This window comes from Phyllostomus discolor, chromosome 7 (assembly GCF_004126475.2).
Source record: "Phyllostomus discolor isolate MPI-MPIP mPhyDis1 chromosome 7, mPhyDis1.pri.v3, whole genome shotgun sequence".
NCBI classification, from domain to species: domain Eukaryota; kingdom Metazoa; phylum Chordata; class Mammalia; order Chiroptera; family Phyllostomidae; genus Phyllostomus; species Phyllostomus discolor.
The window spans coordinates 120860278-120884839 of record NC_040909.2 but is presented as its reverse complement, the minus strand read 5'-3'; the positions used below and the strand labels follow the sequence as shown (position 1 = coordinate 120884839).

The following is a 24562-nucleotide window of genomic DNA, read 5'->3' as shown; positions in this document are numbered from 1 at the left end:
AGATGATTTTCATTCATCCATTTAGGATGTATCCTATTAATATTGTCCAAATCTCTGCAACTTAGAATATTGGAAAGAATTACGGGAAACATTATCTTGAAACTAAATAAAAAATTATTGAAATAAATTCATTGCATTCAATTTTAGGCAAAATTTAGATTCTAATTGCAATGGAACATTAGGTCTTAAAATACATACAAAAATAAGTCAAGAGCTCCCTTGTTCTTCTGGGCATTTTAAAAATAATATTAAGTACAAAACATTTTTCTTCATTTCATATGTAACTCATTTAGCATGGTCATAATGAGAGCCATTTTTGAGAAAAATGTTTAGTGATTTCCCCACTTTTCCCAAGAGTCTCTCAAATCTTTGAGGTACAGGCATTTCTCTTGTGAAGTAAATAGCATGTTATCATTCTTTGCAAGAGTTGCAAAATTTGTTTCCCAAAAAAATTGCAGGAAGGGAGCTATTTACTAATGTTAAATGTAGTGGGCTTTTTGAATGATTATAATTATATAAGTGGCTAGTTGACTAGTGAATAAATTCATAACATTATAATGTTTTGTTATGTAATCATTGGTACTGATTACTTGTATAAGGACTTTGTTGGAGTACTTGGTTGAAACGATGAAATGGCTGCATCTTTTGATATTCTACCACTTAGAAAGGATTATTTAATTAACCTTGGAGATTCAAACTTCACATTCATAAAATGGGTGCTTAATCATTCAGAATATGAGTTGACTTTCTTCTTGAAAAATGCCAGAGCGACATACAAGCACACTTACAGATCCCTGGCTAATTCCTCTTCCCTCCCCTTTCACCTGCAACAATGGCACACTACCGTCCATAAACCAAGGTCAGGTCGTATCACTGTAAGCTTCCATGTTTAGTGCTTATCAAGACTATTTTTCATCTAGCTATCAATCAAACTATCATCAGAAGGCAATCATAGCTCTAAGAATAGGAGATGAGTTTAGACGGTGATTTACATTAATAAATAATCTCCCCGAGACCCGGCATGTTTTAATTTACAGCAGAGAGGTTCATGGATGGAAATGTAAGCTACAGTAATGGATTCATAAGCTCATTACTTGGAAAGGTCAAAAAGGGTTTTCTTTATTGTTACCATATTCCTCAACTGCATAAGTGGGATATGCAAGTAAAGCTTCCTTTAGACTTGTAGGTGTCAGCCCTGAGGAATCAGGGTCAGCTCTTAGGATGTCTGTACTTGTTTTGAGCACATCCAGACGCTTTGTTACATATCTCATCAGCCTATTTTTTCTCATTGTTAAGGTGAAAACATACTTTATTGTTCAAACCAGGATACTTCTCAGAATGGTATGGGGTGCTATGAGTAATGCCGGTGATATCATAGGCATAAACCAGAACAGTCCAGGGCAAGTCAGGACTTAGGGTAGCCTGTCTTAGAACTTTGTTTTTTTTTAACTTCTGTGCCAAAATCTGCCTTTAACTACCGATCATTTTAAGTGTCAAACACCAGCAAATAATCAAAACATTAGCTCTGTGAAAAAAGTTTTAGCGTGTGTAACAAAAGACAAAAGACAGATGCCCAGCAAGGGAATATCCTCTAAATGGTACTAAGTATAGGCTTGCCTCTCCACCTATTACCAACTTCCTATCCTGTCAAGGCCTCAGAAATTTCTAGAAATGGTACACTCTTTTATACAGAGTCTTTTCTTTTATATACATTTACCTGCTCCTTCATTCAAGCAAACTGTGCTGGCTGCAGAAAGCCACCCAGTGGCTTATCCAAGGTTTACCTTCAATTCTACCTCTTTCTTGGATTTTGTTTCCACTGCAGATTGCCTTAACTTTTCTAAAAGTGGGCATAAAACATAAATGGTAACAATATTAAAGTACTTTCTAAAGAATTTAAAGAGAACACATTTGAAATGTGAAAGCAGTAAAATTTTGCAAAACTGATTCAATTATTTCTATGAGCCTATTAGACGAAAAAGCTCTAATTTCTGTCAGGAAACTAAATGCTGGCATGGATTCAGGGATTCCCTCACATTCTTTTTTGACAAAAAATACATTCATTCATCCATTTATTTATGTATTCATTCATTCATTTGCTTATTTAGTCAACAGAGTTCCCTACAGTCAAGTGCTACATTAGAAATACAAAATGAGAGTTGACATAGCTTCTCTCTCACAGTCCAGCAGGAGAGAGAAATACACTAACATCGATTCACAGCATCATAGAAGAGCAAAACCCGATAGAACAGCAAAGAGAAGAACATCAAAGACTACCAAAATGGATTTTCTCATCTAGGAAAGCTTCACAGAGTTCATAGACCAGTGGAATCCCAAAGCATGAGTGAGCATTTACCAAGCAGGGAAGTGGGAAATGATCCTTCAGGCTGAGGGAAGTGTGCATAAAGCATGTAATCAATCACAGAGGGGAACACGGCATTCAGCAAGCTGTGAGCAGGGGCATGGGACTAGAACACAGGGAACCCTCGAGGCGGTGCCTGTTAAGGCCGGTAGGTCAGAGTGCTAGTGGAGCTAGGTAACACAGGAAGGGGTTTGTAACTGAGAGTTAGCAAGATCTAACAGAGGTGTTTATGAAGAAAACCAGTTTGGTTAACAGTGTAAAAAAGGAGTTGTAGAAACATGGAGGCAAATGTTGAGGGCCTAAGAGAAGTCCATCAATGACGAGGAGGTTGGCCTTTAACTCATCCAGAAGCAATGAAGCCGCATACTCATGTACTCTACATGTGCTTATACTTAAATACTGTGCCAGGTGGTGAGCATCCAAAGATGAATCAGGGCAGTAAAGTATTATGTAAACAGAAGAGGACTTGAGCACAGTCTCTTTTTTATAAAAAATGAAAACTGCAATGTGGTTGGTTTCCTGCCCACCCTAGTCCTTGAAATATATAATTATAATGTTTAGACTTTGTTGATGCATGGGTGAGGATCCGTGTTAAACTCATGCATCTGAGCCCATGACTGATCCCTGTCCAGAGAGTTAAAGATAGATGATGAATCAATAAAAACAGTACAAAGCATCATGTTGTTCTCGGCACATTTCTCCAGAAGGTGAGTGAGAGTGTGACAGCGATCAATATTAGACTGGCTGTGCCTGAAACATATATTTTCCTAAAATGGCATTGACCCAATAAACCCAGGCCTCTTATTCAAGGCGACAGCGGAGCTCAAGTGGTGAGCACCTGCCAGCAACCTGCAGGTTTCATCAAGTGTTGGTTTACATACTCTTTGTTTTTTTCTGAGCTATAAGCTGCTTCTCAGCAAGAATTATGTCTTTGAATTCAGCCTAGAACAAATGCTGAGAGATAAAACTTTAGATAATTGTCAAACAAAATTAAGATAGATGGGTACCGGGATTTGAATACAGGATACTTCAGTTAACACTTACAAAGGGTGACCTCTGATCTAAAGTATTTTTCATCATTAGCAAGATCAAGGGCTTTCACTGGGATTTAATATACTCAAGTTGTTTGTTGTGTTGTTTGGAGGCAAGAAAGGGCAAATGTTTACCGAATTTTCTGCTCTATTCACATTGTACTTTGCTTGCTTTCCTAAGATTTCTGTATGTTTTTTTTTTATTTTATTCTCAGCAGTTTTTAAAAAATCATCATCTATTTACAAAACTTTAGGTCATGCTTAACTGTATATAGGGCAAGCCAGATTGGTAGAATAAATGGGAGGTTTTGATAGAGGTTATATTTCTTTTTTTTTCAAAAATAACAGGTTTTTTAATAATACATTTTATTGATTATGCTATTACATTGTCCCATTCCCCCCCCCTTTATTCCCCTCTTCCCTACACAGTCCCTCTCACCCACATCCCCCCCTCCTGTCCTCACTTTAGTTCATGTCCATGGGTCACACATATAAGTTCTTTGGCTTGTACATTTCCTATACTATTCTTAACCTCCCCCTGTCTATTTCCTACCTACCATTTAGGCTACTTATTCTCTGTGCCTTTTCCCCTCTCTCCCCCTCCCACTCCCCTGCTGATAACACTCCATGTGATCTCCATTTCTGTGATTCTGTTTCTGTTCTAGTTGTTTGCTTCGTTTGTTTTTTGTTTTTGGTGTGGTTGTTAATAACTGTAAGGGGTTTTTTCTGGTTTTGTTTTGTTTTGCTCAAGCATTTCTCTTAGAGTTGGATACTTTTTCCCTAAGAACAATTATTTTGTTTGTTTGTTTGTTTTATAGTTATTTATTTTCTTATTTTTTATTTTTTAAATTACCTTATTGTTGCTCAATTACAGTTGTCTGCTTTTTCTCCCCACCACTGCCCCAGGACCCCAGCCAAACCTACCTCCCTCCCTTGCTTCCACCCTCCTTCTTGGTTTTGTCCATGTTATTTTTTTAATTCATGTATTTTCTCTGACACCACCAGAGGAACTTTCTAAACAAGGCACAAAACTAGCCAATGAGCTGTCCTTTCCACTTCCTTCCATTTTTATTAATTCAGGGGTCTTTTAGTGAGTGTACCCTGTTGTTGGTAAGTTATAAAAAGATTGGAGGACTGAGTATGATATTAGAAGGAAGTAATGTATTAGAAATATTTTCTCTCTTAGAATTAAATATCATATTTCTTGGCATTTATCTTACATTGCATTTATTTTAATTCATTCACATATTTATGTATTTTAAATCAGTTCATTAAGCAGTAAGCTGCTTTAGACCAACTCCTAGTATTGTTTTCTCCCAAACGACTGGTACAAAGCACTGTTCAACAAATATTCAAAGAATAGAGAACTTATGCCCTTGGGAACAAACAAGATTTATATATAACATTGATTCTATGGGAAAAATGTGTTCCAAGTTTCAAAATGATTCAGAAAACTTCAGTGTCACTCAAATTATGACTTGGGATTGCTCTTACAGTACCAGGCATTCACAGCTAATAATTTAAACATAAAATATTTAAAATAAAAGAGAAAACATGACATAGCAAGAAATTAGTGCAACTTTACCTTGTGCATCATTATAGTTTGAATAATGATAATTCTTTAAAAAATGACTCAGCATTTTCTATCTGCTAACCTTCTGAGTGGTTTACACAGAAATATTTTCAATAAATCCTCACAAAAGTGTTGTGAACTTACTTAGCCTAGGACTTATGTTTTATAATTTCTCTGAGTCAGAGAGCTCATGAAATCATTTGAGTTCTGAACATCAATCTTAATTCTGCTGTAATTTTTTTATTATTTTGAAGAGATTTAACAGCTCTCCAAGCACTTTAGTAATATTATAATCTTTTGAATTAATCTTTTTTTAATTTGTTAGTGTTTGACAATGACCTTAATGCATACCCTTCATCCTGCTGCTCTCCCCCACTTCTTACACCCCCTTCTTCTTCTTTCCTTCATGTAAGACATATACGTATAAAATCTCTTCTATTTTTTTAACATTTGTTTCTCTCTCTCTCCATATCTATGTCATTTCCTCTTTCCTTCTGTTTCAGGACTTTATGCTTACATCATACATTCTTTTTTACTTTTTGTCAGACTGTACATTATACAGTTAATCTATTTAACCTCCTCTGCTATCCCCACATGGGGAACTTTTTCACCTGCTGTAGGTTTCTTTCAAAGGTCAGCTTTAAATTCATTTGTTTTACTGTTCAGTGTGGATCTTTCTTCTTGGCGCTCAGTAACTTGGTGGACTTTCCCCCGGCCTCCTCAGACAGCGCCGAGGAAAACTCCTGGAGGACTACTAGTGATAAAATGCCCAGGCTGCCTTTGCTTTTCTCGTGCCCATAGAACTCTGAAGAAATTAATTAAGACTCACAGCACCTCCTTGGATTCTGTCACTATCTTCACTTTAAGTGTACAAATAACACAGACACTAACATTTTGCCCGAAGTGAAATAAAGTGTCTTACTGTTTCTCTCTCTCTCTCAATAGAATTAGCATAATCTCATTTTTGTACGACTAAAAGCTCTTTTCATAATATGTTTACAAAAGTAGTAAATACATGTATTCTTAGTTTCTTATTAAATCAATACTAATTACCATAACATTTACAAATTACTTACCTTTCATTTATTTCTCAGTTTTCTTTAAAGTTGTTCAATCCATTTGTGCATCATTGAGCTTTATCATTATTAGTAATTACACAGGTACATTTATAAATGCAGTGTTCTCTGCTTACATTTATTGATATTTTACAGAGGATCTTCCTTTAATAAGACTGTACTTATAGTGCATTTTAAAAACAATTAACAAGCACTATGTGAAGCACTATCTTTTTTTTCAAATTCTAATTTATTTAGCCAAAACAGAAGTATGAAAACATGTTTAAATTGTGAAATAAAGTGTACATCAAACTAATGACTGAATGTATCTGGAAGGACAGTCATATCTTTATTTGATTTTCAGTTCTGTTGAAGAAGTGGAAGGATGGCCACGTGTTGTTAGAGAAGGAACTATTACTATTTTACTAGGCCATACTATTATTTACTATGGCTACCTTCCAAACATAACTCATAATATGAAGGTAGATTCATATTCCTCAAGGGATAGATAATTGAAGAAATGTAGAAGGTCAAACACATTCTTAAATGAGAGAGGTTAATGTAAAAATTACTGGATATTTTAAAAATACATAATGAAAGAAATCCTACTTTTTACTTGAGTTTGAGCTGAAATAAATTCTATTTTCTTCTTGCATGTATGGAGCCCACTCCCGCCCCCAAACATGGGCCTGCTGATGGGGCTAAGCCAGTCACTTTCTGTTACCCTTGCCAGGTACTTGGTGCAGCAATAGCCATATGATACAAGTCAAGCACATAAACTCAATTTGGGAATGGTCTTTGAGCTGTCAAGGACACGGGTATACTATTTCCCACCGTAAATAAATCGAGATGTGTTTAGCCCAGGAGATGGCCGGCACTCCAGGAGATAGTACCTAAGGGTGGAGGTGACATCAAGAAAGTTAAAGCAAGGAATGGAGGGTGATAAACCACCCCTCTTCAGAAACTCAAACCCCAAATTGACGTTTATCTGCCCTTAATCATGAAGCTGGTCAGAGAGTCTAAATAAAGGAATCTCTTTGGAGCAAAGTGCCTATCATGCCATTTTAGCACAACACATTTATTTATTAGCATTAATAATTCTATTCCCTGTGCCATTTCTACTACAAACTTCCCAGTGACCTTATCTCTTGCTTTCTAACTTTGTAATTTGAGCACTTCAGAAGAAGTATATTCCAATTTATTGACTAATAGACCTTTACTTATTTTATTGTTCATTATTCCCTTGTTTTGTTTCTACTTTAGATACCAGTTTCATCCTTTATTATAACCAATCTTTTGCAAAAACCATAAAATTGCCTTCTTTACTGCTTATTATTTCTGTAATACCATGCTCATCTAGAAATGTTCCAATCATGTTTGAAAGAAAGTATCCTTTTCCCATACCACCTGACCAAGTAATGGCACATCAGATTCATAACTGAACCTCAGATGTTAATTTAATATGTAGGATAATACACATGCCACTATGCACTTGTTTTTTGGTGACACCAGTTTCCTACTGTAACAAATTATTATACACTTGGTGGCTCAACACAATAGGATTTTATTCTCTCAGTTCTGGTGGCAAGAAGTGCAAGATTGATAGAGCTATGTTCCCTGCTGAGGCTTTAAAAAGGGGAGAAGCTGTTTCTTGTCTCTTCCAGCTTCCAGTGTCTGCACCACCATTCTGAAACTTCTGATTATGTCATTTCACTCTGTCTTCATCCTTATGCTGCCTTCTCTGTGTGCCTATATTATCTCCCTTTGCCTCTCTTATAAAAACACTGATGATAGGCAGGGAAATCTCAGATGTTCCATGAAGTGATATTTTCACCGATATGTCCTCTAGAGCAAGAGACATAAGGAAAAGAATAAACAAATGGGACTTCGTCAAATTAAAAAAAAACCTAGTACACAACTAAAGAAAAACATCAGTAAAATGAAGAGAGAACCAACCGTATGGGAAAATATATTTGCCAATGATTCCTTGGACAAGGGTTTGATCGCCAGAATATTTTAAAAAGTCACATAATTCCACTTCCTTCCAGGAAGACAGACAACCCAATTAAAAAATGGGCAAAGGGCCTGAAAAGACACTTCCCCAGGGAAGACTTATAGAGGGCCCAAAGACATGTGAAAGGATGCTCAGCATTTCTAGCCATCAGAGAGATGCAAATTAAAACCACAGTGAGATACCACTTCACACCAGTCAGACTGACCATCATAAACAAAGCAACAAACAACAAGTGCTGGAGAGGTTGTGGAGAAAAGGGAACCCTATTGCACTGTTGGTGGGAATGCAGACTGTTTCAGCCCCTATGGAAAACAGTATGGAATTTCCTCAAAAAACTAAAAATGGAACTGACTTTTGTTCTGGCAATTCCACTCCTAGGATTATTCCCTAAGAACACTGAAACATCAATTTGAAAGAACCTATGTACCCCAATGTCCATAGCAGCACAATTAACAATAGCCAAGTATGGCAAGCAACCTAAGTGCCCATCAGTAAATAAGTGGATCAAAAAACTGTGGTACATTTACACAATGAAATACTACTCAGAAGAAAGAAAGAACCCCTACCCTTTGCAACAGCATGTATGGAGCTGGAGAGTATTATGCTAAATGAAATAAATCAGGCAGTGAAAGACAAATACTATATGATTGTACCTATAAGTGGGACCTAATTAACAAAACAATATCTCAAACCTCTGATCTAATAAATTTAGTTATACTGTTAGGTTGTCATAATCTGTTAGTCTTGAGAGCACTTTAGCTAATTTTCGTAGAGGGGAATCAGGACTACAATTTACAAAGCTTAATGCTTCCAAATGCTCTGCATTTTCTATCATATAACTACCACCAATTAACCAGAGTTAATGCCTTTTATTTCTCATGATAACCAACTAGTAAATGCTTTTAGGAAAGAAACAGCACTACAAAATATAATTTTAAATTGATACCAACTCAGTTCAAGAGTTTACAGTCTAGACAATATGATAAGTCAAACGTCAATACTAAGATTTAATTATCTGATGTTCTCAAAATCACTGTTTGTTTAATGGGATAACTTCACATGTAATGAATCCACAGTTTAAACAGTATTTCACTTTTGCATTTCATTTTGAATAAGATTTGGGTGAATTAGGCTTATTTCAGAAAAGTAATTTGAAATAGACTAATGCTATAGAATGAATACTGGGTCTCGAAAGTCAAGTGTTATAAAATAAAAGATTTATAGTGGCATTTGTGTAAAACTAGAGATAATTAAGTTTTGATCCTATCCTTTGTAATTATATATTGGCTGGTGGTAAGCATTTTTAAAAAAACCCATTTTCAAAATGTGAAGGGAGAACTTATGCCATTTCTACTGAGGTCATTAAAAATCTTCAAGTATTATGTAACACTCTCCAAGAATAGCCCTTCGAGTCTAAATGCTCAATCATCCCCTTAGTTAGCTTAATTCAACGGAAAACATCATGTTCACACGCTAAACAGAGTTGGAAAGAAGCCAGAGAAGATTATGATTAGTCAATAAAAGAGATCCTTTATGTTTATGTTGTTTTGCTCAAAATCTCATATCTGCAGAACTACAACCAATTAATTATATTCAGCTGGTGGAAAATCAGATTCAGGCCACAATTTATCTCTGACAAATCATTGGCTGCTGATTCCATATATGGCCTTAACATGGTATAAAGCTTACTGTGAATAAAACAATTATTCAAGGCAGTTATACATTTTTTGAGAGAATGAAATATTTTATTTTATTTTATTTCTGATGTCTTTGATTATTGTTCAAGTACATTTGTTTCCATTTTCCCACCACCATTCCTCCCACCCCACTCACCCCCACCTCCCACCCTCAATCCTACCCCTCTTTGGCTTTGCCTGTGGGTCCTTTATACATGTTCCTTGACTTGACCCTTCCCCTACTTTCCCCTGTTAACATTTGTATAGTTTTGGCTTGGATTGAATATATATTTTAAATTAAGAAAATATTTAATTAAGAAGATATTAAATTAAGAGCATATTTAATAGCATATGAAACTCCTTAATACTATCTATATTTTTGAGGTTTAGAAATACCTGAAGAATGATGCTAAACAAGTCAAGTAGTACCACTGTTGTTTCTTTAAGTCTTTATTTTTTTGATTTGGCCATAACCTAAACTGAGGAAAATGTGAGCTTTAATCGGCCATTTTCTCTTGAATTTTATCCTCATTCATTCTTTATTTATTTGATGCAGCATCATTTTGTTGCCCAGTGCTATTAATTAAGCATTAAATGTAATACCATACATCAATTACCCAATCACTCCTTTCTCAGCCTCTTTTGCTTTAATTTAAAGAGGGGTCTGTAGTTTATGGATTACTCAATTCCATTATTGTCTTAGCTGTAGTGGTATGGGGTAAAGAATAATTTCAAACTAGTAAAGGCCAAAATCCTGTTGGTTGGATAAGCAATGTTCCTTCTTCCAAAGTACAATTTGAATCTAATCAACATCTAATCAACAAGCACAGGTGTGAGTATAGTATGCACCAGGCATTCTGCTCAGTATTAAGCTTACAAGGATAGGTGGCCTTCTTGTTAATACCTGCACCTTCTCCAATGACCTCCCTGTCTTAGTCCATTCCATTTGTTAGAACAAAAATTCCATAGAATGGGGAGTCTATAAATGAAAGTATTTATTTCTCACTGTTCTGAAGGCTGGGAAGTTTGAGATCAAGTCATTGGTATATTCGATAACTGGCAAGAGCCCTCCGTCTTCCCGGTTACAAACTGCCAATTTCTCTCTAATCACCTCCCAAAGGCCCCTACTCCTAAAGCCATCACTGTGGGGATTAAAATATCAACATACAAATTTTGGGGCCAGGGCACAAACATTCGGACACTAATAAAATTATCTAAACTATTGACCCAAATCGTGGTCATTGACTAAGTGCTAAGGATGCATTTTAAGCATGGGAGGAAGCAGAGGTGATATGCTAGTTAATGTCAAGGGCCTCGCTCACCTAAACCATAATTATATAATTACCGTTGATGTCTCTCAGCAGAAAGTAGCAACCTGCGTGTCTCAAGCAATTACAATCACATATTTGTTTTCCTTTCATGTCAAAGTCTCATCTCACTAGTTAAAACTTAAGAAATAAATTTTAGTGAATTGAAATCCAAATATCTAGAACTTTATCACTTATATAAGTATTTGAAAGGAATGCTTTGGATCTTTTTGTCTTTGTTCTAAATTACGTTAGAAATTTTGAAGTACTACATCTTGATGTTACAAAAGCATGTACAACCAGTTGCTGGTTAATTATCCTTTTAATCAACACAAAAGAAAACAAACTGTATTTTGGTTGTTAGAAACTAATTTGTATAAATGTGTAAAAATGGTTTAGATTCCATGTGTTTGGATTTAATCAGCTTCCCTTTGAACCACTGCAGGATGAGTTAAAGAACCAAATTAGCATGTTCACGTTTCCCATTGCAGTTAAACAGATTTTAGTTGACATTAATTATATGCCATATCTATTATTAGATTTACACAGATATCCAGACTTTTACCTATTTAGGGTGTCTTCCTGACTGTTACTATAAATGGAATAGCAATGCTTATACCTCAACCCTTCCACTAGGACACTAAATCCCACTGCCGACTGCTTGCTCCAGAACGTCGCTCCAGCCAAGTCTCCCCTCTTTCTCTTGCAAAATCAAGTGTTCTATCTTTATAGAATTATCCCTTTGATCATGCAAACATAGATTTATTTCCCCTAATTTAAAAGGGGAAAACAGTTACCTAACCCCGATTCCCCTGCTAGCTACTACTCCATAGCTTTGCATCTCTTAGCTACAAAATTTCTCAACAGATTTGATTACTCTTGCTTATCTTTGATTTGCTGTCTCCTATAGTCTCTTAAATACATTGTTTCAAAGAGGTGTTATTGTGGTATTAAAGCGTCTCTTGTCAAGATAAAAAAAATAACCTCCACATTGCTAAGTCTAGCAGTAGATCTTCTGTACATATCTTACTCGACATATCAGCAGTAATTAATTCTGCATTAAATGCTTGGGCTTCCTCTTTCCTTTTATTACCTTGTATTCCAGAACCTTGTATTCCAGAACATTACACTTTCTGTTTTTTTCATTTCCCATCACACTGTCTCCTCCTATGCCCAGTTGCTTAATGTGTATGTCCTTAGTCAAGAATTCTTCTCTTCTGGAACTCATTACCTCCATGGTTCCACATGTTGGTGTGTCTTAGTTACCATCCATATGTTAACTCACATTTACAGTCATCTTCTGCTAGAGCTCCAGACATTTAATGGCTTTCTTGATATTTCTACCACTATCAGAACTCCCAAACTTAACTTAATTGATTTTCTACCAAACTGCCTTCCCCATAGTCTTTTCCATCCCAATTGATGTAAAGGTCATCTTTCCGTTTACTAAAACCGACATTATCACAGATATCATCGATTGACCTTTTTCTCTCATCTTCCCTCCTCATCTCATCTATCAGCAAATCCTATTCACTCTACAAGCCAAAACTTGAAACAGCCTAAGCACCTATCAGTAGATGAGTGGATAAAAAAGCTGTGATACATTTACACAATGGAACACTACACAGCAGTAAAAAAAAAAAAGAAGAAGAAGAAGAAGGAACTCTTACCTTTTGTGGCAGCATGGATGGAAGCACTGGAGACCAAGGCTGAATGAAACAAACCAGGCAATGAAAGACAAATATCACATGATCTCACTTATAACTGGAATCTGAGGAGCAAAATGAACTAATGAGCAAAATAGAATCAGAGACACAGAAACAAAGAACAGTCTGCAGCTGTAAGGGGCGGGGGAGTTGACAGGGGTTAAAAAGGTGAAGGGATTGGATAAAGAACATATATGCATCACCCGTGGACGTGAACAAGGGTGCTGGCATTGACTCTGCTAAAGGGAGGATGGGGACAAAGGGGGAAATATTGGGACAATGGTAATAACAATTAAAAAGAGAAGAAAAAAAGAATTGAAGTAATGCAAATTCAGTTTCTTTGTTTTTAAAGTTATTGCCTATGATGGTACATTTCAAAGTTTGCTTGTCTAAATAAGGGGACAAGTAGACCAAAGGAGCTGGAGACACACACTGCTCCTGAAGTGAGTTCAGACATTTCTGACCACTAAGGATGCATTTTCTCACAAGACTCTTTGTGTCTGAATCTGTGTGTGTGTGTGAGTTGGGGAGCTCACATGGTGGGAGGGAGGATAAAGAATGGAGAAAGGCAGCCAATGCATAACTGTTAGTTCCCCAAATTAACTTCCATATAAAATACAATGTTTATTAAAAGATAAGTACAAATTTTTTTTAAAAAAGGAAAATACATCCAAGACCACCACCTTTACTGCTAATAGCCTGGTCAAGCCACCATCGCCAATCACCTAGATTACTGCAATATTTTTTCATTGATTTCTCTGCATCCACCCTTTCTACCCAAGTGCCTGGTGTAGTACATGGCACAGAGTGTGTGTCCAGTACATTACTGTTGAATAACAGAGTTTACGCGCTTAGTATGTGCATTGCTAATTACATGATTTAAGCATACTAATGGTTTATGAGGTATTTATTGCTGTGTTCTTTCTGGAATGGAGAATGCAACTGAGTCTTTGTGATTTTAAGTGATATATCCAAAGTTACAGAAGCAACAGTAGCAAAGGTTAGATTTAAACCCGGATAGCCTGAGTCCAAAGCCTGTGTTCTGTTTTGTTCCATGTTAACATCAGCTCATTACTGCATCTAAAATCTGTGTAGCAAAGTGGGTTGAACTCTGAAAGAAAGTTCCTGGTGATGCTCATGGAGAGTAATAGCCTTGTTTCTTGACAAGACTGAAAAGTGATTGTTGCTGACATTTGATGTTTAGAATGTATCTTACACTTTAATGAAATACATCAGCTAATCCATTCAAAGCCTTCGAGAGTGTGAGTTGTGACGTGTCCAATCTGATATACTCACCAGAACAGGCAAATACGGACTGAAGTGCTCGTGAGAGGGGTACTGCACTGTTTGGACCCATTGGTGGCACAGTGGTGGAATAGCCCCTTTACTGGGAAATAGGGGCAGCACATATTCTGTCATTACTGACAAGGAAATTCATGAGAAAATGTGTGCTCATCATTTATAATTTAAGAAATCTGTAATACCAGTGTTCCCTATACATTCTCCTTGTGTTAATAATTTCTTTCACACTGAGCAAGTGGTTCCACCTCAATACATGCTTAAGTTAATGATGATCACATTTCTAGTTTTTCAGATTTTTGCACTGATAAGTTAACTCTACATTTCATAGATGCATTGACAGATAAGTCATTTTTTTTGTTTCCCATCAGCAAATAATGTAACCTGTTTGTTACTCACCAAAATATGTCATCTGAATGTTATCAGTCCCTAACATGGGTCTCTGTTTTAGCATATTTTATTTTATGTTTCAGGGGAATACAAAAGAAAACTCAGTATATGTTGTCTTGTATGTTCAGTGAACCCAACTTCACTCTCTCTCTCTGAGATCAGACTCTTTCCTTTGGGCCAGCAAGGGTCCAAAAAGCAACATTTCTTAGTCATTGGAGTCCCTCATTCTTCCCTCTGGCCTCTGCACATAACTTTCCCCCCTTCGTCTCCTTCTATATCAGGTCCACGGAGATTCACACACATCAGTCACATAATGGCCAGGCATGACATCCTAAAGCATGTTGTTCTAGAATGCCTTGCTATATGACTAATAAATAATTATTTTTGAATGATGGTGATGACATATAAATCATACAGTTGTTTAGAATGGTCCTCTGTAAATCAAATGTAGCACACCTATTTATAAATGCAGATTACTGTGTTTGGGATAAGTCCAGTAACAACTAATTAGTGAAAATTGGGGTTTCTCTCGACGTCCAGCTCTAGCTTCCAATTTGTCTGTGTCTGGTTTCCCTTATGATTCATGAAAATAAAAAAGAGAAAAAAACATATCGGATGCTTCCCATTTGCTGGGTCCAAGGTATGTGAAGATAACCTAGAAATGTTTGCTGTTTAAGGAGTCCACAATTAATTAAACTAGTTCAACACTTTCTACTTTTTTCTCTGATATTATTTTCTTCTGTTTTTTTTTCAGTTACAGAAATAAAATTATTATAACAATTAACTTTAATATGTCTCTTCTCTTCCATTCGCTGCCTTCTCCAGAATTTTTGAAAAATAATGGAAATCACAGGTGTGATTTTGTGTAAATCTTTTGAGATGTACTATATTCTCCGTTTTGGAGTGGTCTCCACTTAGGGTCTTCTGGCCTATTTTAGAACATTGCAAGGAAAATCTCCTCATTAGGGATGAAATTTACCTGGTGAAAATATTGTCTTTCCTTTTTAAAAATTTTTTAAGTTTAAAATGTTTAAATGACAGGTGACATACAATATCATATTACTTTGAGATGTATACTATATTGATTAGACATTTATGTGCCTTATGAAATACCCTGATGAGTCTAGTACCCATCTGATGACATACATGGTTATTATAATATTATTGGCTATATTTTCTGTGTTTTACCTTCATCCCTGTAACTATTTTTGTAATTGGCAATTTGTACTTCTTAACCTGTAAAATATCTTTTATATATTATTCAGCTTTTTAACTTGTAAGGAGTTATATGATCATTCCATTTCAAAGTTGCAAGGAGATAGCATATAAGAAGTTACAGAATGACTCATATATATATATATATATATATATATATATATATATATATATATATATATGATTGGTATAGGGTCCTCTTCCGAGAATAGATTTTTAAATGGAGACAGAGTCCCTGGAACCTGAAATACAGAAAATACAATGGAGGAGTAGTTATCATAGTAGCCCCAGAGACCTAAATTATATGAAGGAACCACATCCAAAAACCTTATTTATCACCCGTGCTTCAAGATGCCTGATTAAATGCTGTGTTTATCTTCTTGAGCAAACACCTAGACCAGTTCATCTAGGATACTTCCCCCAACCCCAGCCCACTCCTCAGTGACTAGCTCAGCACATATGGGAGCTTAATGTATGTTTCTTAGATAGAAAAAAAGGCATGAGAAGAGAGCCAGGGCTTAATTTCATAAAGGTCTATTTTTGTAGCAATGTTATTATTTTTTAAGACAGAAGGCGTATTCTGCTCATTTCCTCCATGTAGTCTTTTTTTTAAATAATAAGATTAGTTGATTTTTCTTACTTGCTTTATAGATATACCTTCAAATAACTGTAAGTCCTTTTCCCATCTGGTATATGCAGTAAGAGCAATAAAGAAGTTTTTGATGGCTGCTGTTAGGCTCCTAGCAGTTATGGTTCTTTCGAAAGAAAAATCCATTTACTCTGGTTACTATTATAGTTAAAAAAAAAATATTGATCCATCCCTGCTTACGAACTGTTTTAAACAGGTAGCTATAGAGATTTAGACCAAAATCTATATTTCACTTTGTTCTTTTATCCAAGGTACTTCAAAGGAAAATGTTTAAAGAATAGAAAGGTTAAGTGAGGTTGCAATTGAACAATGCTGCGGAGTCTTCTTATAAAAAGGTGTGCTTCCCGATATTTTTGTTTTTACTGTTCCATTATTAGACTATAAATTCAAAAGAGCGTGGCCACGTCTCTTGATTGACTCTTCATGGTTAGTTCATTTTGCACAAGATTAGTGTGACTGTTTTGTGTGGAGTGCTTGTTGGATGTACGTCATGAGAATGCTTAGCTCTGCTTACAAGATAGTCAGGGGTCCTTACTATAGCACACAGGGGTATCCCACATCTCTCCAACCTCACCTCACCGCCCTTGCAGCCAACCTCCAGCAGTACGGAGCTACTTGAATTTCTCCAGATACATTTTACATTATCATCTCTTTGGTCAAATTGTTCCCTCTACCTGAAATGTCTGAACCTATCACACACCCTCTCTCCTCCCCCAACCACACACATTCCTAAAATCTGCCCAAATTTAGTTTTTGTTTCACTTTATAGAATCTTTTTTTTTTGCCTTTCCATTTCTAAGTAAAATTGTTCATTTTCCTCTCAGGTCTCCCATGTATTTTATTCTAAAACTATATTATTTATAATATTTGTCTTCTCCTGGTAAGCACTAATAGATTAAGTCTTACATCCAAGTTCCCAAAATTTAAAACATAGTGCAATTTCAAGACATTTTTCCTTGAATGACAATACTAATAGGTGATTGAATGAAAGTAGAAATGGGGAAGGTCACTGTACCTGATAAAAAATTGGTAATGAAGCTATCTATAGTTAGCTATGGTTGATGTCATCAAATGACTTGAGATTTTTATGGTGAAAATGCCCTTGAACATGTATTCCTGGCTACCCAAATCTCAATTAGCCCTCCACCTTGTCCTTCTGTCACAAACACTGTATGGAAACCTCACCACAAAGTGAAGGCAAGTGCCCACGAGGTTGTTTGAAGGACCTTAAGTAGGTAAACAACGGGCTGAGTTTAAGGATGCTACCTCAGAGCAAGTCAGGGAGGAGTCACTTGTCACTGGACATTTCGTATTGAAGATTTTCTTTAAATCAGAATACATAGGCAATGCTTTTTGCTTCTCAAGTCATCTTGGATTTGAGATTTGTTTTTAAAAGTTCACATTTTGTGGCATAGGTGTTATTCAGAGCATACCAGTAGTCTCTCTCTTAAAAATGTGTGCCAAGGAAGTAAACTGTATCCTTAATACATCTACTTGGCGGATCTTAAAGGACTGTGTTTTAAGGGCGGGGACTGTGACATGCACCTGTGGTCACTCTTTCCTGCACAGTTCTTGGGACACCGTGGGTCCTTAGTAAATGATGAACTAAAGTGATTTGATTAAGTGCTTTGAAGTTGGTAAGAATAGCCTTTAGATGCCCTGAACTAAGGTACTTTATTATCATCAGGAAGTGGCTTTGTTTTTGTCGCTGCTGTTGTTTGTTTATGTTTTTTAATCGACTCCCACCTGTTCTAATTCAGTTGTTTTGGATAATGGAATAAGTTTATATACCACGGAACTATTGTGTTAGCATTAGTTCTCAGTTTTGGAGTTGTTACATTGTGGTTTATTCTGACCTGTTGTGAAATTTCAAGAAATCTGTTATTAATAATGATTGAGATACCTACTTCTGTGCATTATTTATTTATTTTAATTAAATTAGAAGATACTTAGTGTTTTCTCTAAAATTAACCTTAGCCCCACTCTCTTATATTCCAGCATGTTTTCTTGAGAGAGAAATAGTGTAGAGTTAAAATTGTTGAGTATTATCTTGCATAAAATCCCGGGATACCCATGACCAAAAGTCTGATAATCACTGGGTTGGAGGATTATGCTACACAATAAAAATTCATAGATTTTAAACCTACTGCCTTAGTCCATTTAGGCTGCTATAACAGAATACCGCAGACTGGGTAGTTTATACACAATAGAAATTGATTTCTCACAGCGTGGAGGCTGGATGTCCAAGATCAAGTTGCCAGCATGTGGCTTTCTGGTGGGAGTTCTTTTTCTGGTTCATAGCTGGCACCTTCTCGCTGTGTCCTCACACAGTAGAAAGGGGCAATGGTTCCCCAGGGGACCTCTTTAGAAAGAGCACAAATCCCATTTAGGAGGGCTCTGCCCTCCTGACCTAATCACCCCCCAAAGGAGCCAACTCCTGTCACCAGAATCTTTGAATTTGGAGGGAGCACATTCAGACCATGGCACCTATGAAGTCCAGGGAATTCCTTTGCATCCACAGACATTAACTGTAGGTCCCTCAGTTATCTTCCCGATTTAAGACTTGGGCACCGAGATAGCAATGTATAAATGGTTTGCCATAAATACATAAACACAATTAAAAGAAGAAACTCCAATAATATGTCAGATAACCTTATATTTAGAACCAAAGAAAAGCAAATTATTTTTACCACAAGTAAGAAGTTCCCAATTCTATTAAATATATTAAGGTATTTAGTAATTTTTAAGGTGAAGTATGATTAAGAATTGAGGTATTCTAGTTTCTTGGTTTTTGAGTGCCTGCATTTGCTACCTCTCAAAAGAGCGTATAATTTAAGTACCGATTGTGGGTGGTCTTTTATACTAGCTCTGTGAAATGGTCAACTCTGGGAGTCTTATCTCAAGGTCTATTTATCAGCAGTATAAATTGTGCATATTTTTAATTAAGTGGTTGTACATAATCTGAAGCTTTTAAATGTCAGTGTTTTCATCATGATTTAAAACGCTTTACATTTATTATTGCAAACATGTCCTTCATTGCTTTGCCTGGGAAGTTATAGACTTCCTTCTCAAATATCTTTAAATGTTGACTGTAGTCTCATTTGTCTGAAATGCTTGAAGGTGAGATAGAGTTTAACTCACAAGGTCTTTTCTAGCCTCATGATTCTATATTTCGCAACCTTTGAAAGCCCGTTGCCAAGGTAATGAGATTCCCAAGAGGCTTCTTAACATTAAGAATCAGCAAAACTGCAAGTTTTACAGATCACTTTCTTTTAACCTACACAGTTTCTGTGTGAAGTATTTGAATTACAGTGTCAACTGTTGTCAAGCCAGAGATTGATCAATGGGAATTTCTGTGTCACTTTAAGGCCAGATGTTAGTCTTTGCCTGGAAATCTGATTGAATTTAAAATTAGAGTTTATTACTTTAGGCATCAAGGATCAAAGTTACTTGATCACTACAAAAAAAAATAAAGAAAAAAATGTTGAAAGAGTCCTGTTGTACAAATTTCAGCCATTGCTATTTAAACCTACATTTCCACTTTTGTTCTCAACTCACTGCAGGAGAGTCTTCTGGAGTGCTCTGCTTATATTTCCTCTAATCTCCCATTCTCACGTATTTTAGCACCTCTTCCCCAGCTTCTGATTTCTTTGCCTCCACAGCAGGGAAGAAAAGAGCAGAACCAGGTGCTACCCCAAGGTGCCCACCCCCTGACTCTGAGAATGGATACTCACTTTTTTCCTCCCAGATGTAGTTGCGAATGGTGCATACTATTTAGCTGATTCCCAAAAGAGGTAACATTTATTAAAGGAATCCAACCTTATTTTATGTTCTAAAAATCAAAATATTGTAAGTAAATGAAACCAAGTGTTAGTAGGAGGTGAAAGATTTCGATGGCGAATTATATTGTGATCAATAAAGGACACAGGCAGTGTTAAACTCTGGGTGTGTGGGCAGAGCTTGAGGAAATTAACAAGGGTTATACAGTTCCCCTGACTGGTGATACAGGGGAGCCCTCCTCACCTTCAGGAATGGGAGCATTCCTCTCGGAGGACAGCTGTATGGACAGAGCAGCCTGAAATGAGCTTGGCTTTTGGTAAAGGGCTGCACCCAACCTGTGGTGACCAGGCAGGGGAAAAATGGGGGAAAATACCCCTACTGTACTTTTTCTCCTGACCACCTGTTTCCTGACCACCTGATGCACACGCGGGAAGTCTGGTAGCACAGGAGCCTCGGGTGGGTCCACGTGGGTCAGCCTCTACTCCCATGCTTGGGGGCGGGGGGAAAGCAAGGCAGAAAAGTGTAGAGAATCATTCTTGTGGGGTTAATAGAAAATATCCACCACTCACATCCTGCCATAATAATACAGCTCTAACATTCAAATAATTCAGGAGCTGTAATTGTGCTATTCTATGCTTTTTAAATGTATGTAGTTCTGTATAGCTGCATGAATTTTTTATGGTTTATATAGTTTACTAATAGAACCACATACTTTTGTATGCTAATTCTTTATTGCTTCCCTTCCTTTTTTGTGTGTTCCACAACTATTATTGAATATTAGGCTCTGAGAGAGCATGTAGTGCTTAAGAACTTGTATTCTGGAACCACATCATCTGGGTGCAAATCCAGTTTTGCCACTTAAAAGTTGCGTGACTTTAGACAAGTTATCTCCTTGGGACCTCGTAGGGCCATGTCAGCATTTAATGTAATAAGTATTTAGAACTTTCCCTAACATATAAATGATACATAAATCTTTATCACCATGTATGTAGACATTTGAAATGCAAAGATCAATAAAGCTAACGGGGAGATACAGATGAGTGATTAATAATTATAGTAAAATATATGGACCAATGCAAGTATGCCCTAAGGTTTATAGAAGCCCAAAGAAGAGAGGAAGCGACTGCTTGCAAGATTAAGGCAAGCACAAAGCTTTTATGGAAGAGGTATAGGTTTACCTTGGGAGATGCATAAGAATTTCCTCTGATTTTCCATCACGGGAGAACGCCTCCTTTCTAGGCAGAGAACATGTCACGCCTAAGGGCATGTAGGGGTGAAAGGGAACAGCGAGTGTTTCTACATGCCTGACACTTCGGTAGCTGGTAGCAAAAATGGTGGGAGACAGGACTTGAGAGACAAGAAAAGAATTTGAAGAGATCTGAATAGTTTTTAAATCACTCTGTAGCTGAGCCACACAGAGGTGGAACTAGTGTGTTGAAGTATTCAAGGCAAAACACTTAAAAATGAACGTTGCTGTCTTTTCTCTTCCAATACTGAGATCTTCTCTCTTAGTTACCCCAGTACCTGGATCACAATACTCTCTCCGCCATTTCTGCTGAGCAGCATGGAATAGGGGAGCCGAGTGCAGCCACTGGAGTCAGGTAGATGTTGAGTAGAATCTCATTTGAGGTATTTCTACATATGTGACCTTGGTCAGCCTTGCCCAACCTAATTTTTCCATTTGTTAAACTAGAAAAATAGTGCCTTGCCCTCCGTATTCCAATAAGAAATACATGAGTTAAAACAGTAATAATAATTAGCAAACCTCCTTCAAATAGTCACTCAGTAATGACAGCTAATGTTCTTATGTTCCTAGAAATCACATCTATGCTTATACTTTTTAGATAGCCCATTCCCTTACCTTGCTTACTAGTTTTGTGCCTGTGACATCACTTATCTCTGATTCCCTAGAAAGCAGGCACTGAGGCAAAGCTTATGGACTAATATTTTATGGCAGGAAGGAAGAAATGCAGTTCCAAGATAGTAAAATGAGTTGAGAGCGAACGAGAGAGAGAGAGAGAGAGAGAGAGAGAGAGAATGAGAACAAGGAAACAGGAGAATCAAATACAGGATGGCGTGTTGCTGAGTGGTAACAGCCTCGAGAGAAACACAGCTGTGTATTGGGTGATGTGGGCTATGTGGACCAGCTCTGCTTTGGAGCCATCTGTTTTGGAGGAAGAGGGGTTAACAATTCATCTACTGGTTTCCTTCCCATCTCCTGCTCCTTGGTGGTCTAAGTTCATCCCTCAGGCATTTAACTCTCTCAACTGCATAGCAGCTCCTTAGGAAAGCTGTTCAGGAAGATCATGCTTCTGGCAATTCTGTGGGGTCAAATATGGCTACTGGAGCTGCTATAGTTTTCACCACGATGGACGAGATAAAGGCGACTATACCAATGGTCACTCCATGTTCCAGACTTGCAGGGGCTGGAGACAACTTGTAGTGTTAGGAGAGAAGCCAAAAGGAGTGGTCGTGGTTGTCACTTGTACCATATTTCATTCACTATATGTCAGTTACTAACACTGACCAATAATCAAAGAGAGGAGAATTTAACTCCGCCCCTGAATAGGAAGAACAGTAAAGAATTTGCAGACGTGTTTTAAAACCATCACAGAACCATCTGGGAGCAAGATACAAACATAATACTTCATCACTCCTAAATACTTTTTGCATTTCACCAAAATAAAGACTCTCACATAACAACCATCTAAATTAGAAAATATTGATACAACACTACCAAATAATTCACAGATCCCATTCAAATTTCTCTATCCAAGTATGTCTCTTTTTCCTTCCTTGTCAGGATGCAACCCACGTAACTTCATTTCCTTTACTTGTCATGTCGCCTTTATTTCCCTCAGTTTGGATGTGTTTCTCGGTTCTCCCTGTCTGTCACGGTCATGACAGCTCCACAAGTACAAACCTTTCATTCATAATATGCAGCCTCTCAGCTAACCGGAATCAAGTCATGGTGTGAGGAAGGACAGAGAAGGAAAAATGCTTCATATCTTTCCTCACACTGCTCTTCTTCTTCCTACTTGGATCCCTTTTCTTCCTCACTCTTCCCCAGTTCACTCAGATGCATAACTCAAAGATATCTCAAAAGTCACCAATTCTGTGGAACTTTTACTTATTTGCTACCTTCCACATGTAACAGGTCTTTGCTATGGCTTCTTTGTGCTCTCATTTAAGGATGGAGGCTGCCTCTTATTTGTTTTTATGTTCTTAGTGCTTAGTATTGGTTTTGATACATTGTAGAAACTAAATAAATGTTTTATAAATTGATAATTATTGAGTGAAAATTCTTCCACAGGAACTTGGTGCAGAAGACTTTGGAATCAGACAGAGCTAAACTATGCTATTCACAAGTTGTGTGAAATTGGACAAGTTAGTGTCTTAGCCTCTTTGGGCTATTCTTAACAAAATTACCATAGACTATATGGCTGATAACCAGGAACATTGCAGTCTGGAGACTAGAAAGTCCACGATCAAGGCACAGAATGATTCAGTGTCTGCAGAGAGTTCATTTCCTGGCTCAGAGATGGCTATCTTCTCCCTGCGTCCTCACACTGCAGAAGAGACAAGGGGACTTAAGTCCTGTTGTACAAGGACATTATCTCATTCATGAGGGCTCCGCACTCATTACCTAATAACCTCCTGAAGCATCACCTCCGAATACCGTCACATTCACATTGGGGATTAAGTCTCACTATATGAATTGGGGAAGCATATGACTTGAGGGGTAGGCACAAATATGCAGTCTATAATATTACTTCTCTGTCAGTTTTCTCCTCTGTAAATTAGATGACAATAGTTCCCTCATAGGCTAAATGACAATTAGTACATAGTAAATGTTTTAAAATGTTTTTATAGTACCAGTGCAGTTTCAATGCTCAGTAAGTGATAGTTGACATTATTCATAATTGTTCTTTGCACATATCTCTAGTATAGCACTCATCTGTTGCACATGAATTATTTGTTCAGATAGTAGGTTTGTCTCCTGGATAGAAAAGAAGTGTCAAAGACAGTTATATACAATAGGCATATGTTTACTTTACTTACTGCATATTGTTGCTTTTCTGTCTAAGAGAGTATTGCAGCTTCAAAATTATGCTTTTATTTGAAAATATTTCCTTTATTTTGAAGAATGTTGAATTGAAAGAGCAAAGTTAAAAAGTATGTTTTTTAAATGATAAACACTCTCAATCCTTATCCAACAATGATGAGAAACATTTAAAAGTAATATACAGATCCTTAAGAATAAGAAGAGAAAATCTCAGTTGTTATGAGGCTGTAGGGCATCCCTAAAATAAATAAGTATAAATGAACATATAAAGTTATAAATGAGATCTAGAGGTAAGTTGAGAATTTCATAAATCAATGCCTCCAAAATAAAGACATTTTCAGGTGAAGAAGAATCCATTCTTTCAAGATGAGAAGCAATTTCAATAAGTAATAAAAGTTTGGAGTCTAGCAACAATATTATTCCACCGTCACCTAGCACT

The 24562-nt window shown here is 36.8% G+C and overlaps 1 protein-coding gene across 1 annotated transcript in view; it reads left to right on the top strand.

Moving 5' to 3' along the window:
- Positions 1-24562, top strand: part of CSMD3 (CUB and Sushi multiple domains 3) — an 893237-nt gene that overhangs the window by 505687 nt on the left and 362988 nt on the right.